Raw genomic sequence first — 14,296 nt, forward strand, 5'->3', positions numbered from 1 at the left:
TCTACCTTCACGTACTGTATTACCGTTTCAATATTCTCATATACTTTCTGTGTCTCTTCATCTTCAGCTTGCACCGTCGGCATGTGTACCTGAGCTATCATTGTTGGTGTTGGTTTGCCGTCGATTCTGATAAGAACAACCCTACCACCGACCTGTTCAGAGCAACACTTTTTCCTACCTTCCTGTTCGTAAACGAATCCTATTCCCGTTATACCATTTTCTGCTGCTGTTGATATTAGCATATACTCCTCTGACCAGAAGTCCTTGTCCTCTTTCCACATCACTTCACTGACCCCTACTATATCTAGATTGAGTTTTTTGCATTTCCCTTTTCAGATTTTCTAGCTTAGCTACCACGTTCAAGCTTGTGACATTCCACGCCCCAACTAGTAGAACGTTATCCTTTTGTTGATTATTCAATCTTTTAGCAAGACAGTCGTGTCTCAGAGGACAAGCTGGAGTTTACATCATCGACAGCCTTGTGCCAGAACGATGAGATTCCCTCCAGTCTTCCGACTCAGAATGCTGGTCGCAGAAGCATTAGTCACCCAACTGCCACAAATACAAGCACATCGACTGAAGTGAAAGAACCCAATGTAACCCCGACTCCCACTAACGAACAGCCACCAGCTCTGCAGCAAGTCAAAGGATCGTCGAACTGGAGGTCGCGTCCAAGTATCCTGTAGCGCTGGAGCAAACGGATGAGTCACCAGGACTCCACACTTCCGCTTGGAGCGACGATATCTGAATCGACTCTGACTTCCAGTCACCGGCGGCGCCTCCAGAGGCCACGATCTAAGCATAAGTAGGCTGCAGCAGCAGGGGCTGGACATGACATCTACGATCTCGTCATTTGCCTTTCATTACCTGCAATGTGACACCGAACCTAGCCTTACCATGCCCCCAATCATACAGGATTGAAACGATAAATACAAACCACAGAAGTTCTCCCCTGAAATTACCTCTGTTACGAGACATGATCTGGGATTGTGACGTTGCCATTGCATTCCGACAGGAACCACATCTGGCTGCTCCGGATCACGTTGTTGGATAGATACCTTACACCTCTGTGGTGACCACCTTGCCAGGGACATAGCTGCATATGTTTATGACGGAATTCCCATTACGGAAATGACCATTCTATGATCAGAAAGAGGCATTTCCTTCATCACTATGGACATATATACCAACAACAGTGGGAGAGAGTCACATTATACTCTGAAGATATTGCCCCATTGTTCTTAGGTCGTTATGCTAGTTGTATATTTGGAGGCGACTTCAACTGTGTTTTGGCAACAGAAAAATCTGACACCTCACTTTAATACCTGTCAAGAACTCATCCGAGACCTCCGACTCAGTGATTCATGGGAAGTTCAGCAGTGCCCGTGGCCCCGCATATCAAACAAGCATTCGGAAAGTGGACTTGACAGAATTTACGTTTCCTGGGAATTGTATATGATATCCAAGATGTTGAACTGTGGCTGCTGGCTTTCTCAGACGTCAGTGGATACGTCTGCACACTTCTCCTCAAATCGCAACCAGTCTGGTGTAGTCGCACGACATCGAAAGTGAATAACAGTCATCTCTAGGAGCCACAATGTTAACGACATGTAGCAGAGACTTCGACGACTTGCAAACGACGACTACCTACCTACGGAACGACTTTAGCGTGGTGGTTAGGGTGTGCCAAAACCTCGTTATGGTAAAACCTGATGCGATGCGCGAAGGACATGCTGGAATGGCACCGACAAGCAATTAACTACTATTATGCTGTCCTCCGAAACTTGGAAACCCAAGGACCCAACACAACCATGGATGGAGTAGCAACGAATTAAGGTACGCATAATAACGACGGTCTGACATCATCTACAGGAGGTCCTCATGAGAACGCGTCTACAGGACTCACTGGTCCACGACAATACTTACAATGCGTCCTGTCGCAACCTACAAAATATGACGACGGCGGAGCGTACCAAAACTTGTCACGTTATAGGCACAAGCCCCCACCTAACAATCTGAAATGGTCACTGCTTTCGCCAATCACTACTGGAACACCTACGGCCCTAGGATTGCTGATGCAACAGCAGCTGGTCAGACCCTGTCTTATATCAACTGTACCTGCACCATCCCTGATGGAGAGAATGCGCAATTGATGGAACCGATCCGCAGGAACAACGTGGTGACCACCATAAACAAGAATGGCATTAACAAATCTCCCCGTATGGATGGTCTGCCTATAGAGCTTTACCGTGCCTTCTGGATGTTAATGTCCCAGCAACTTTTCACGCCGGGCCGTGTTAACAAAAAATAGTTCAAATGGCTCTGAGTACTATGGGACTTGACATCTTTGGTCGTTAGTCCCCTAGAACTTAGAACTACTTAAACCTAACTAACCTAAGGACATCAGACACATACATGCCTGAGGCAGGATTCGAACCTGCGACCGTAGCGGTCACGCGGTGCCAAACTGAAGCGCCTAGAACCGCACGGCCACACGGACAGGCGGCGTGTTAAGCCTCCCGGCTTTGTCATGGTCGTCATAATTACTACACATAAGCCACGCTGTGCTGTGGCAATCACTAACTACTATCAGGTAACCCTCCTTAATGTGGATACAAAATCTTTGCCCACATTTTGGCTGTGCGCTTTATCCCCTTCTTCCCAGCATCCTTTCACCAGAAAAGACAAACTCACGTGGTCGGGTGACAACGATATTCTCCGGTAAATATCTGAAGATTTCAACAACATCGTGAATAAACTGTTCAGTAATGTAGCGGTTCACATTTCCTAGGGTTCTTAGGAAACCAAAAAAAGACAGATGTGGTGTCCTCTTGTTGTTGCTGCAATTTACTGCGTTGCAGACGCTCCCGTTTGCAAAAACCATTCTACAGACCAATATAAACAATTACAATTCGCTTTCGCTTTCACAAGATCTCGCCGAACTGAACAGTATAACTTCCTGGCCGCTCGGAGCGATGCAGTCGCAATGGATAACTAAAAGAAATGGACTGAGTGTTATGGTAGACCGTGACTAAAGTAACTATTCATGGCCAAATTTAAGGTATGCAAATTTTCATTTACATGTTTTCATTAAATACGGAACAATGTTTGATACGACTTATACAGGATTACAGTAATAATTTATATGAAACTTCCTGGCAGATTAAAACTGTGTGCCCGACCGATACTCGAACTCGGGACCTTTGCCTTTCGCGGGCAAGTGCTCTACCATCTTTTTTTTTTTTTTTTTTTTTTTTTTTTTTTTTTTTTTTTTTACAATGTAAGTAATAAATACGTTTGTGTCATTCGCAGTTTGTTCATAAGTGCCTTAGTTTACAAATTTCCCCATTAAGCTATATAAATGAATTGCTTTTATTTCTGGAATAGCATTTTCCTTCTGGCTTACCGCAAATTGTTTTCTGCGCTATGTTTTTTACTGACTCGTTACAAGTACAGATTTTAATCGAGCCGTTGAAAATCTCTGTTTCCGCCCGGGATCGAACCGGGGACCTTCCGCGTGTTTTTTTTTTTTTTGTTTTTTGTTTTTTTTTTTTTTGTTTGTTTGCACAGGTTGAGGTAAAAAAGAATGTTCTCGAAATCTTCAAGTAACTCAGGTTTTAGTTTTTTTCTTAACGAGTGACAATGATTTTCTTTTGAAAAATACTTCATCATATTCTTGATTAAAAATAGGGGTGTCCAATATTTTTACGGTATTTTTACTAACATTCAAAATTATCACTAACATGCAATAATCTAAGGAGCTGAGATGACCTTGACCTGTCTAGTTTCGTGGGGGCCATTACAGTCAGTGGAATGAAATGAAATGTCGCGTGGCTAGGGCCTCCCGTCGGGTAGACCGTTCACCTGGTGCAGGGCTTTCGACTTGACGCCACGTAGGCGACCTGCGCGTCGATGGGAATGAAATGATGATGATTAGGACAACAAAACACCCAGTCCCTGAGCGGAGAAAATCTCCAACCCAGCCGGGAATCGAACCCGGGACCTTAGGATTGACATTCCGTCACGCTGACCACTTTTTTTTTTTTTATTGAATAAACGTAGAGTACATATATATATACACACAAAGCAAAAGTTCTTCAAGGTACCAGTGAAACATATACAAATGAGTGTTAGGTAAACAAATTATTGGAATAACAGTAAACACAACAAAATATAACATATCTTGTTTTCCTTTTTTTTGTTTTTAAATAATTTTTTAGTGAACAAACTAAAAGTACATATATTTTTACTATGCAAGAGTTCTTCAAGGTACCATTGAAACATATACAAATGACTGTTAGTTAAACAAAAAAATATTAAAATGAAAACCATTAAATACAACAAAATATAACATATTCCGTCTTCTTCCATTTTTTTGTAAGTTTGTTTTTGATTTTGGTCGATGCATGAGAACGTGGATAAGGGTGTTGCATCATGTGACAGGTAGGCATGGTACACCCCAACTTTGAGGGGGGTCAAGGAAGACGCTGCGGAGAAAACCGGCAAAAGTTTGTCGGTAAGATGGTTTTCGGGTGAGGGTGCTATGCGCGGTCACAACTTTGTACCAGAAGTCAAGGACTGTATGCGGACCACTCTGAAAGAGGTATTCTAAAGCCTGTCCTCGAAACCAGATTAGGGTATGGTGCTTAGCAAGAGGGTAGTGAAATGTCTGGGGCAACAACAGGAAATCCGGGGTTACCGTCGTTGGCGGGGCACGGAGGTAAAAGCCCACGATTCGTTGGATGAGGAGCCATACGTTTTGTTTCAGGGGGCACGTAAGACGGTGCTCGTCAGTGTCTTCGAGCTGACAGTCAGGGCAGAGTGGGGAGGTGGCCAGTCCTATGCGATAAAGTCGGCTATTAGTCGGGAATTTTCGATAGACTAAAACATACCAGAGTGCAGACACAGACGACGGTAAAAAGGGTGCATGCACACACCCCCAAACCGTGCGCCAGTTAATGTCAGGATGCTGTAGCACCATGGGGTCGCAAGGATTGGACAGCAGAAACAAACGATAATAATCTTTGGTACGGTGAGGACGGGTGACTGGAAGATCGGCCCGAACGTAGCTGAGTTCTATGAAACAATTGGCGACGTGGTACAATAATGGAGAAATAGGTGCCACATTGATCGGTGGATCGAGAGAAGCTGGTCGGAGGATATCTAAGAGACTGCGTGTTAAGGACGGGACCGGCCCCTGCCAGTGCCGCAACAGAGTGTGGACAAAGAGTGCAGAAGATCGTGCCCGCACGTTGACGAGTCCGAGGCCACCTTTTGCAGGAGGCAGTGTTAGAGTGTTGTAGCGGACTTTGAAAAGTGTCCCTGCTGACACGAAATATCCAAAGGCTGATTGGATGCGGCGGCCAAGGAGTAACGGCATTGGGAGGATCTGGGCGACGTGTACCAGTTTAGGGGCGACATACATGTTGACATAGGACACACGTTGGAGTTGGTTTAAGTTACGGTGCACTTGAACGCGGACATGGTGCCGAATCGACTGCAAAAGCCGCCGGTAAGCCAGGGCCACTGTGCGGTGTGTGGAGCTCGTAAATTCGATACCCAAGTAACGAAGGGTGGCACCGACTGGGAGTGGGGTCGGCACCATAGCCGGGAGGCCGCGCCCAATGTGCATCATAGTCGATTTACGGACGTTAAGAATGCTACCAGAAAGACGTCCATACTGGTGGATCCAATGGATGGCGTCATTGAGTTCCGTGGAGGAGCGGGTGAGAAAGAGGAGATCGTCCGCATAAGCCCTACAGCGAAAGGTGTAGTCACGCAAAGTGAGGCCCTGCAGTCTAGAGGTAAGTCCAGTGATGAGGGGCTCAAGTGCAATGGCATATAATAAAGTAGACATAGGGCATCCTTGACGCACAGAGCGGCGTATAGGGATCGGTCCTACAAGCCTCCCATTGACTTGTACCATCGAGACCGCGGGAAGCAGTAACCGGCGAATGGCATCGACAAAAGGCAATGGGAACCCCATACGTGTCGCCACCATGAGGAGGAATGGGTGTCGAACGCGATCAAAGGCACTCGTGAAATCGACGGATACCAGTGCTGCACGAAGGCGACAAACCGACGCCAGTGCAATGAGGTCACGGCATTCTCCTAGGGCTGTTTGTAAGGTGGCCCCACAACCACGTGCAGTCTGCTCAGGTGAAAGGACCGTAGGTAAGACGGTACGTAAGCGCGCTGCTAAGAGCCGTGCATAGATTTTATAGTCTGCATTCAGTAGTGTAAGGGGGCGATATGCAGAGACATGAGACCCTCCCTTCGGTTTAGGCACAGGTAGAAGAATGCCAGTGACGAATTCAGGTGGAATTGGGAAGGACGGAGTAAAGAGTTCCTGAATCATTTCCGTCCAGCGAGGAAGCATTAACGTGGTGAACGCCCGGTAAAACTCCACTGGGAGACCATCGGGTCCGGGTGATTTGTTCTTGGCCCCTTTGTTGATCGCATCTACCACCTCTTCTGCGGTGATTGCAGACATCATGGACGTTGACTCCGCTGCGGTGAGGGTCCGATCAGGGGAAGGACGGAGATCATCAGGAATGGGCGTCGCCATCGGTTCATCATCATGAAATTGGCGATAATGATCAGCAAAGGCAGACACCACTGCCGCCTGTGTTGTGTGGTGAACACCATCGGAGGTCGTGATATTGGGGACAAAAAGTCGACGTCGACGATTATGGTCGGATGCGGCATGGATTGTGGATGGGGTTTCGTCGTGGAGGAGGTCTTGTCGTCGGGAACGCACCACGACACCATGCAGTCGTGCACGTTGAAGAGAGAGGAGACGAGCTTTAGTACGCTGTCGTTCCCTATGGGTGTCTGGTGATGGAGGGAGCGCATCGAGCTCACGGAGGACGGCGTAGTGAAAATTTGTGGTGTCTCGATGCCATGCTGCTGCTTCCTTGCCACATTGTATGAAGGCCTTTCTGATCGCAGGTTTGGCACATTTGAGCCACCAATGGAACGTGGATGTGTACTGCGGAAGGCGTCTTTCGCAAGACGCCCATGTAGTGGCAATACATTGTCGGCAGTGTGGATCATTAAGGAGGGAGGTATTAAGCTTCCAGTAACCTCTGCCGCGCCACACTGACTGAGGTGGCAGAGCCAGGGAGCAAATGACGGCGCAGTGGTCCGAAAATGCAAGGGGCCAACGTTCAGCTTGGGCGACTTCATTGCCAAGGTGGGCAGAGACATAAAACCGGTCCAGTCTGCTCGCAGAATGTGCTGTATAATGCGTAAAACCGGGGGTATTGCCATGAATTTTCTCCCAAACGTCCACTAGATGAAAATCTTCGATTAAGGTGAGCAGCGCCGGGCATGGCGAATAACCAGGCACTTGGTCCTGCGGATGGAGGACACAGTTAAAATCGCCTCCCATGATAAGGCGATCATATCGTCCAGAAAACAGGGGCGCCACGTCATGTCCGAAGAAGGTGGACCGCTGCCGACGGTTCGTGGAGCCAGACGGAGCGTAGATATTGATGACGCGCGTGTCGAAGATGGTAACAGCCATGCCTCTTCCACAGGGAAGGATTGTCGTGTCCTTGAGTGGGATTCCTTCGCGTATGTAGAAAGCCACTCCACGCCCTGATTGATCACATGTGGAAGTGTATGAGTCGTAGCCGTAGACTGGTGGTAGGGTGGCAACGCGTACTTCCTGAAGAAGGGCGACGTCGACGTCAGAGGCCCGAAGCATGTCACATAGGAGTTGCAGCTTGGGTGCAGTGCCGATCATGTTGATGTTCAGTGTGGCAAACCGGTACGTTTGTTTCAGTGGTGGTGGACGCGCATCTACCATCACCAAGGGGAGGGCACCGACAGGAAGTTCCGTCCCATCGGCTGCAATGCCTCGCTTTTGATGTTAACAGGCAGCCTTGTCCGGCGGAGGCAACTCATCCGGAGGAGGGGGCGTATCTTCCTCAACGTCGTCGGCCCATGTTCCTGTGCCGTGGGTCTGTCCAATGTCCATGGGAATGGCGTCGTGGTGAGAGAGATCTGTAGTTGTCGGCGGGGAGACAGGCGTCTCAACCTGCGCACCGATCGTTACATTGTGCGTGGCAACCTCCATGGTGGTCCCGTCCTGCGAAACGTCTTGTTCATCTTGAAAGTTGTCCGCCGACCTCTGTGTGGAAATGTCGGCTGGCTGGGTGTCGTCGTCGTCGTCGTCGCGGGTGGCGACGCTTTGAGAGCCCGTGGGTGAACGGCGACGGCGTTTGCGCCTACGTGGCGAGCGTTGTTTGCGCACGTGTTCCTCAGTGTCGGACGACGGCAAGGAGGAGCGTCGACCTGGTTCGAAGGCGTCGGTGGGGACAATGAAATTGTCAAACAGGTGTTGTGAAGAACTACTGTTCTCCTCAGCTTCCGGTGCGGGAGCCTGTTCGGCGGCAAGGTTGTCAGGTGGGACGTCCGCACCGTCCAAAGGTGACTGGGACGGTGGGACGTGCCGATCGGAAGGACCGGGCGACGGACTGGACGAAACTGTAGACGTGGCAAGAGCCGCTGCGTAAGTGACCGGTAGGGCGGTCATCGTGGGTGTGACGGACGCTTCCGACAACGGGAGCTGCGCGACACGTCGTTGAATGCATTCAGACCGTAGGTGACCTTCTTTCCCGCAACCGGAACAGGTCCGAGGTTGGCCGTCGTACATTATAATGGCACGGCAGCCTCCGATACGTAGATAGGAAGGCACGTGTTTCTGCAACTCGATGCGGACCTGTCTAACACCGTTTAAAACGGGATAGGTTTGAAATTGTACCCATCGTTCGGCAACATGTTCCAGAACGTTGCCATAGGGACGGAGCGCCTCGATGACGACGTCTGCAGGTAGTTCGAACGGCAGTTCGAAGATCCATATCGTCCGTGTGCCGAGACCTGCGTGATCGACGGTAACGGGTCCGACGTTGCCGTCGGAATGACAGAAGCGCAGTCCACGTTTTGCCTCTTGGAGCACCTTGTCGCACGCCGCATCGTTGATCATTTTGATGTAGACGGTACTGCTAACTATGGACAAGTGGATACCAATTAGATTCGTTGGTGGTATCTTAACTTCATCGCGTATAAATCGTTCTACCTCCAGGGCCTTGGGTCGGGCGAAGTCGGAACAAAAGTTGAAACGTAATGTCTTCTTCCGATAGTTGTGCGCCATGGTGGTCTAGAAGGGAAAACGGCACTTACAGCGGCCGAAGTAAACACAAACACACCGTGCGCTCCTCGCCCGCAGCGCTCTGGCGCGCGACCGCCTCGCAGCACTGCCGGCGGCAGACTGTGTACCTTGCAGAACTGCAAGGTTCGCAGGAGAGCTTCTGTAAAGTTTGGAAGGTAGGAGACGAGACGAGATACTGGCAGAAGTAAAGCTGTGAGGCCGGGCGTGAGTCGTGCTTCGGTAGAGCACTTGCCCGCGAAAGGCAAAGGTCCCGAGTTCGAGTATCGGTCGGGCACACAGTTTTAATCTGCCAGGAAGTTTCATATCAGCGCACACTCCGCTGCAGAGTGAAAATCTCATTCTCGAAATAATTTATATGTTAAGAGATCGAGTTTAAAACACTATACGCCGCAGAAATTTTTGTGTGAACATGATAAAATGTTTATCATCAATAGCGTAACGTTTAGGTCGTGTTGATGATGTTTTAGGGTGTACAATATCATCTTACGGGTTTGCTTGCTTGTGATGTTGCATTGGATCTTCACACGTCACACCTCTAATCTCTCTCTCTCTCTCTCTCTCTTTCTCTTTCTATCTCACACACACACACACACAAACACACACACACACACACACACACACACTAGAGAGAGAGAAAGAGAAAGAGAGAGAGAGAGAGAGATTGAAGTTAGGAAGTCACATACAGCGTTCCGAAAGAAACACAACACAATTGCAAGACATAGCGGTAAAAGAACGAATTGAAAATGAGAGTCGCGGAAGAAAGTGCTAATCCACAAGAGCGTGTTTTGTATGGTTAAATTCAAATACAAAAACTTAATTTTACTAATACAGGGGAAATTTTCTTGCAGCTGTATCATCCCGGCGGTACTCTAGGAATTTGCTGCTACCAGCATGTGGTGCACTTGAAGCAACGGATAATGTACCCATACCAAGTCTTTCTCAGGGGAGGGTTAGCACAGTCTTCGGCCGAATGTTTAAGGTGGTAATTTGAAGTTCTGGTATAGCATCTGCGACACCTGAATTCGATGCCAGGACTTTACACTGAAATATAATCAACAGATGTAGGTAAACCCGCAGTGGAACGGGTAAATTAAATAAAGATGAACCGCAATTAGCGCTCGCTCAATTTCTTTAGCGAGGGGAGCAGTTATTATCTTGATATTGGGCTGAAGATTAATATCGGTGAAGTATTTCTGGAGTGGGGAGTGTGGGGGACGGGAAGAAGGGAGAAGGGGATCCAATCTCGAGAGATTAACTCGTAAATCATTTCGCTCCGACTGCCCGCCTGCCGACACCGATGAAGCTACCCAACGCGAACTTTGCTGCTCTTTCCTCTTCTCCCACCTTCCTATATTTGTTCTCAGATCTTTCCCGCTGGATCTTCTGGTTGGTCAAAGTCGCTTTCGCCTTTTACGTGTGTGGCCTCTTTATATTGTGTCCTTCCCTCTATAACGTTTGCTACTGGTGTTTAATAGAAAGTAGGAGTGAGACTGTGACAAAACTTCTTGAAAGAAAGCTGCGCCACTTCATTATAAATTAGTATTCATTTATTTCACACTACCATGATTTCGACTTCGTAGCCATTCCCAAATGGAAATTGGAATTCACAAAACTCCGACATGCCTCTATGACATACATCTGGTCCTAGAAACCAGTCGCCGTATTATACAGGGTGGGCCACTGATAGTGACCGGGCCAAATATCTCACGAAATAAGCATCAACGAAGAACGAAACTCGTCTAGCTTGAAGGGGGAAGGCAGATGGCGCTATGGTTGGCCCGCTAGATGGCGCTGTCATAGGTCAAACGGATATCAACTGCTCTTTTTAAAAAATAGGAGTCCCAATTTTTCTTACATATTCGTGTAGTACGTAAACAAAAAATGAATGTTTTAGTTGGACCACTTTTTTCGCTTTGTAATAGTCACAAATATATGGCTCACAATTTTAGACTAACAGTTGGTAACATGTATGTATTTGAAATTAAAATACAGAACGTAGGTACGTTTGAACATTTTATTTCGAGTGTTCCAATGTGATACATGTACTTTTGTGAACTTATTCCTGAGAACGCATATGTTACAGTGTGATTACCTGTAAATACATTAATGCAATAAATGCTCAAAATGATGTCCATCAATCTCAATGCATTTGGCAATACATGTAACGACATTCCTCTCAACAGCGAGTAGCTCGCCTTCCGTAATGTTCGCACATGCTTTGACAATGCGCTGACGCATGTTGTCAGGCATTGTCGGTGTGTGTATATGAGAGTCTGCACATTGCTATTACCGGTATTCATGACGTCCATCACTCAGCTGATGTCTGGAGTTGATGAATGCAGGTCAGAGCAATGTATCGGCTGCCACAAACGCATTACACTTGGTAAAAACAGTATTCATCCTCCACGCACAATGTTTGCCTTATTATGTATCTTTGATATTCGTCATATTCTGTAATACACTCCTGGAAATGGAAAAAAGAACACATTGACACCGGTGTGTCAGACCCACCATACTTGCTCCGGACACTGCGAGAGGGCTGTACAAGCAATGATCACACGCACGGCACAGCGGACACACCAGGAACCGCGGTGTTGGCCGTCGAATGGCGCTAGCTGCGCAGCATTTGTGCACCGCCGCCGTCAGTGTCAGCCAGTTTGCCGTGGCATACGGAGCTCCATCGCAGTCTTTAACACTGGTAGCATGCCGCGACAGCGTGGACGTGAACCGTATGTGCAGTTGACGGACTTTGAGCGAGGGCGTATAGTGGGCATGCGGGAGGCCGGGTGGACGTACCGCCGAATTGCTCAACACGTGGGGCGTGAGGTCTCCACAGTACATCGATGTTGTCGCCAGTGGTCGGCGGAAGGTGCACGTGCCCGTCGACCTGGGACCGGACCGCAGCGACGCACGGATGCACGCCAAGACCGTAGGATCCTACGCAGTGCCGTAGGGGACCGCACCGCCACTTCCCAGCAAATTAGGGACACTGTTGCTCCTGGGGTATCGGCGAGGACCATTCGCAACCGTCTCCATGAAGCTGGGCTACGGTCCCGCACACCGTTAGGCCGTCTTCCGCTCACGCCCCAACATCGTGCAGCCCGCCTCCAGTGGTGTCGCGACAGGCGTGAATGGAGGGACGAATGGAGACGTGTCGTCTTCAGCGATGAGAGTCGCTTCTGCCTTGGTGCCAATGATGGTCGTATGCGTGTTTGGCGCCGTGCAGGTGAGAGCCACAATCAGGACTGCATACGACCGAGGCACACAGGGCCAACACCCGGCATCATGGTGTGGGGAGCGATCTCCTACACTGGCCGTACACCACTGGTGATCGTCGAGGGGACACTGAATAGTGCACGGTACATCCAAACCGTCATCGAACCCATCGTTCTACCATTCCTAGACCGGCAAGGGAACTTGCTGTTCCAACAGGACAATGCACATCCGCATGTATCCCGTGCCACCCAACGTGCTCTAGAAGGTGTAAGTCAACTACCCTGGCCAGCAAGATCTCCGGATCCGTCCCCCATTGAGCATGTTTGGGACTGGATGAAGCGTCGTCTCACGCGGTCTGCACGTCCGGCACGATCGCTGGTCCAACTGAGGCGCCAGGTGGAAATGGCATGGCAAGCCGTTCCACAGGACTACATCCAGCATCTCTACGATCGTCTCCATGGGAGAATAGCAGCCTGCATTGCTGCGAAAGGTGGATATACACTGTACTAGTGCTGGCATTGTGCATGCTCTGTTGCCTGTGTCTATGTGACTGTGGTTCTGTCAGTGTGATCATGTGATGTATCTGACCCCAGGAATGTGTCAATAAAGTTTCCCCTTCCTGGGACAATGAATTCACGGTGTTCTTATTTCAATTTCCAGGAGTGTACATCGACTAATTTATAGGAACAGTATACGTTATTTCGACGAAGACGTGTCATTTAGACATGTAGGACATTTTTCGAAGTTTCAACTTGCACTTGAGGACGGGCTGTTACGCAGAAATGGATATTGTTGGAAACAAATGAACAGCAACACTGATACCAAGCGAGGTGGCGCAGTGGCTAGCACACTGGACTCGCGTTCGGGAGGACGACGGTTCATTCCCGCGTTCGGCCATCCTGATTTAGGTTTTCCGTGATTTCCCTAAATCTCTCCAGACAAATGCCGGGATGGTTCCTTTGAAAGGGCACGGCCGACTTCCTTCCCTAATCCGATGAGACTGATGACCTCGCTGTTCGGTCTTCTCCCCCAAAAACAACCCAACCCAGCAAACCAACAGCAACACTGAAGTGACAGAACTTACGGGAAAGCGATATGTACACACGCAGATGGCACTAGTATCGCGTATACGAGGTACAAAAGGGCAGTGCATTGGCGCAGCTGTTACTTGTACTCAGGAGATTCATTTGGATAGTTTTCCGACGTGGTTATAGCGGCACGACGTAAAATAACAAAATTTGAGCGTGGAATGGTACTTGGAGCTAGACGCACGGAATATTAAATTTCGGAACTCACCAGTGTCTAGAGTATGCCGAGAACGCCAAATGTCAGACGTTACCTCTCACGACGAACAACGCAGTGGCCGATGGCCTTCACTTAACGACCGAGAGCAGGTGGCATTGGCGAAGAGTTGTCAGTATTAACAGACGAGCAATACAGGGTGAAGTAACCGCAGAAATCAGTGTGAGACTTCCGAGGGATCTTTCCATTAGGACAGTGCAGCGAAAATTGGCGCTGATGGGCAAGGGCAGCAGACGCCACACGTGAGTGACTTCGCTAACAGCACGACGAAGTCTGTAGCAACCTCTCCTGGGCTCGAGAGAACATTGGTTGGGCTCTGGACGACTGGTAAACCGTGGCCTGGTAGGATGAGTCCTTACTTCAGTTGGTAAGAGCTGGTGGTACGATAAGAGTGTGGCGCAGAACCCACGAAGCCATGGACCCAAGGTGTCACCGAGGCACTGAGACAGCTAGTGGTGCCTCTATAATGGTGTGGACTGTGTTTACGTGGAATGGACTGGATCCTCGGTTATGTTCGGCCACTTGAGACCCTTTTCAACCGTTCTTGAACTTCACAATGGAATTTTTATAAGTGACTTTTCGCCATGTCACCGGGCCACA

This window comes from Schistocerca nitens, chromosome 1, assembly GCF_023898315.1.
Source record: "Schistocerca nitens isolate TAMUIC-IGC-003100 chromosome 1, iqSchNite1.1, whole genome shotgun sequence".
In the NCBI taxonomy this organism is placed as follows: domain Eukaryota; kingdom Metazoa; phylum Arthropoda; class Insecta; order Orthoptera; family Acrididae; genus Schistocerca; species Schistocerca nitens.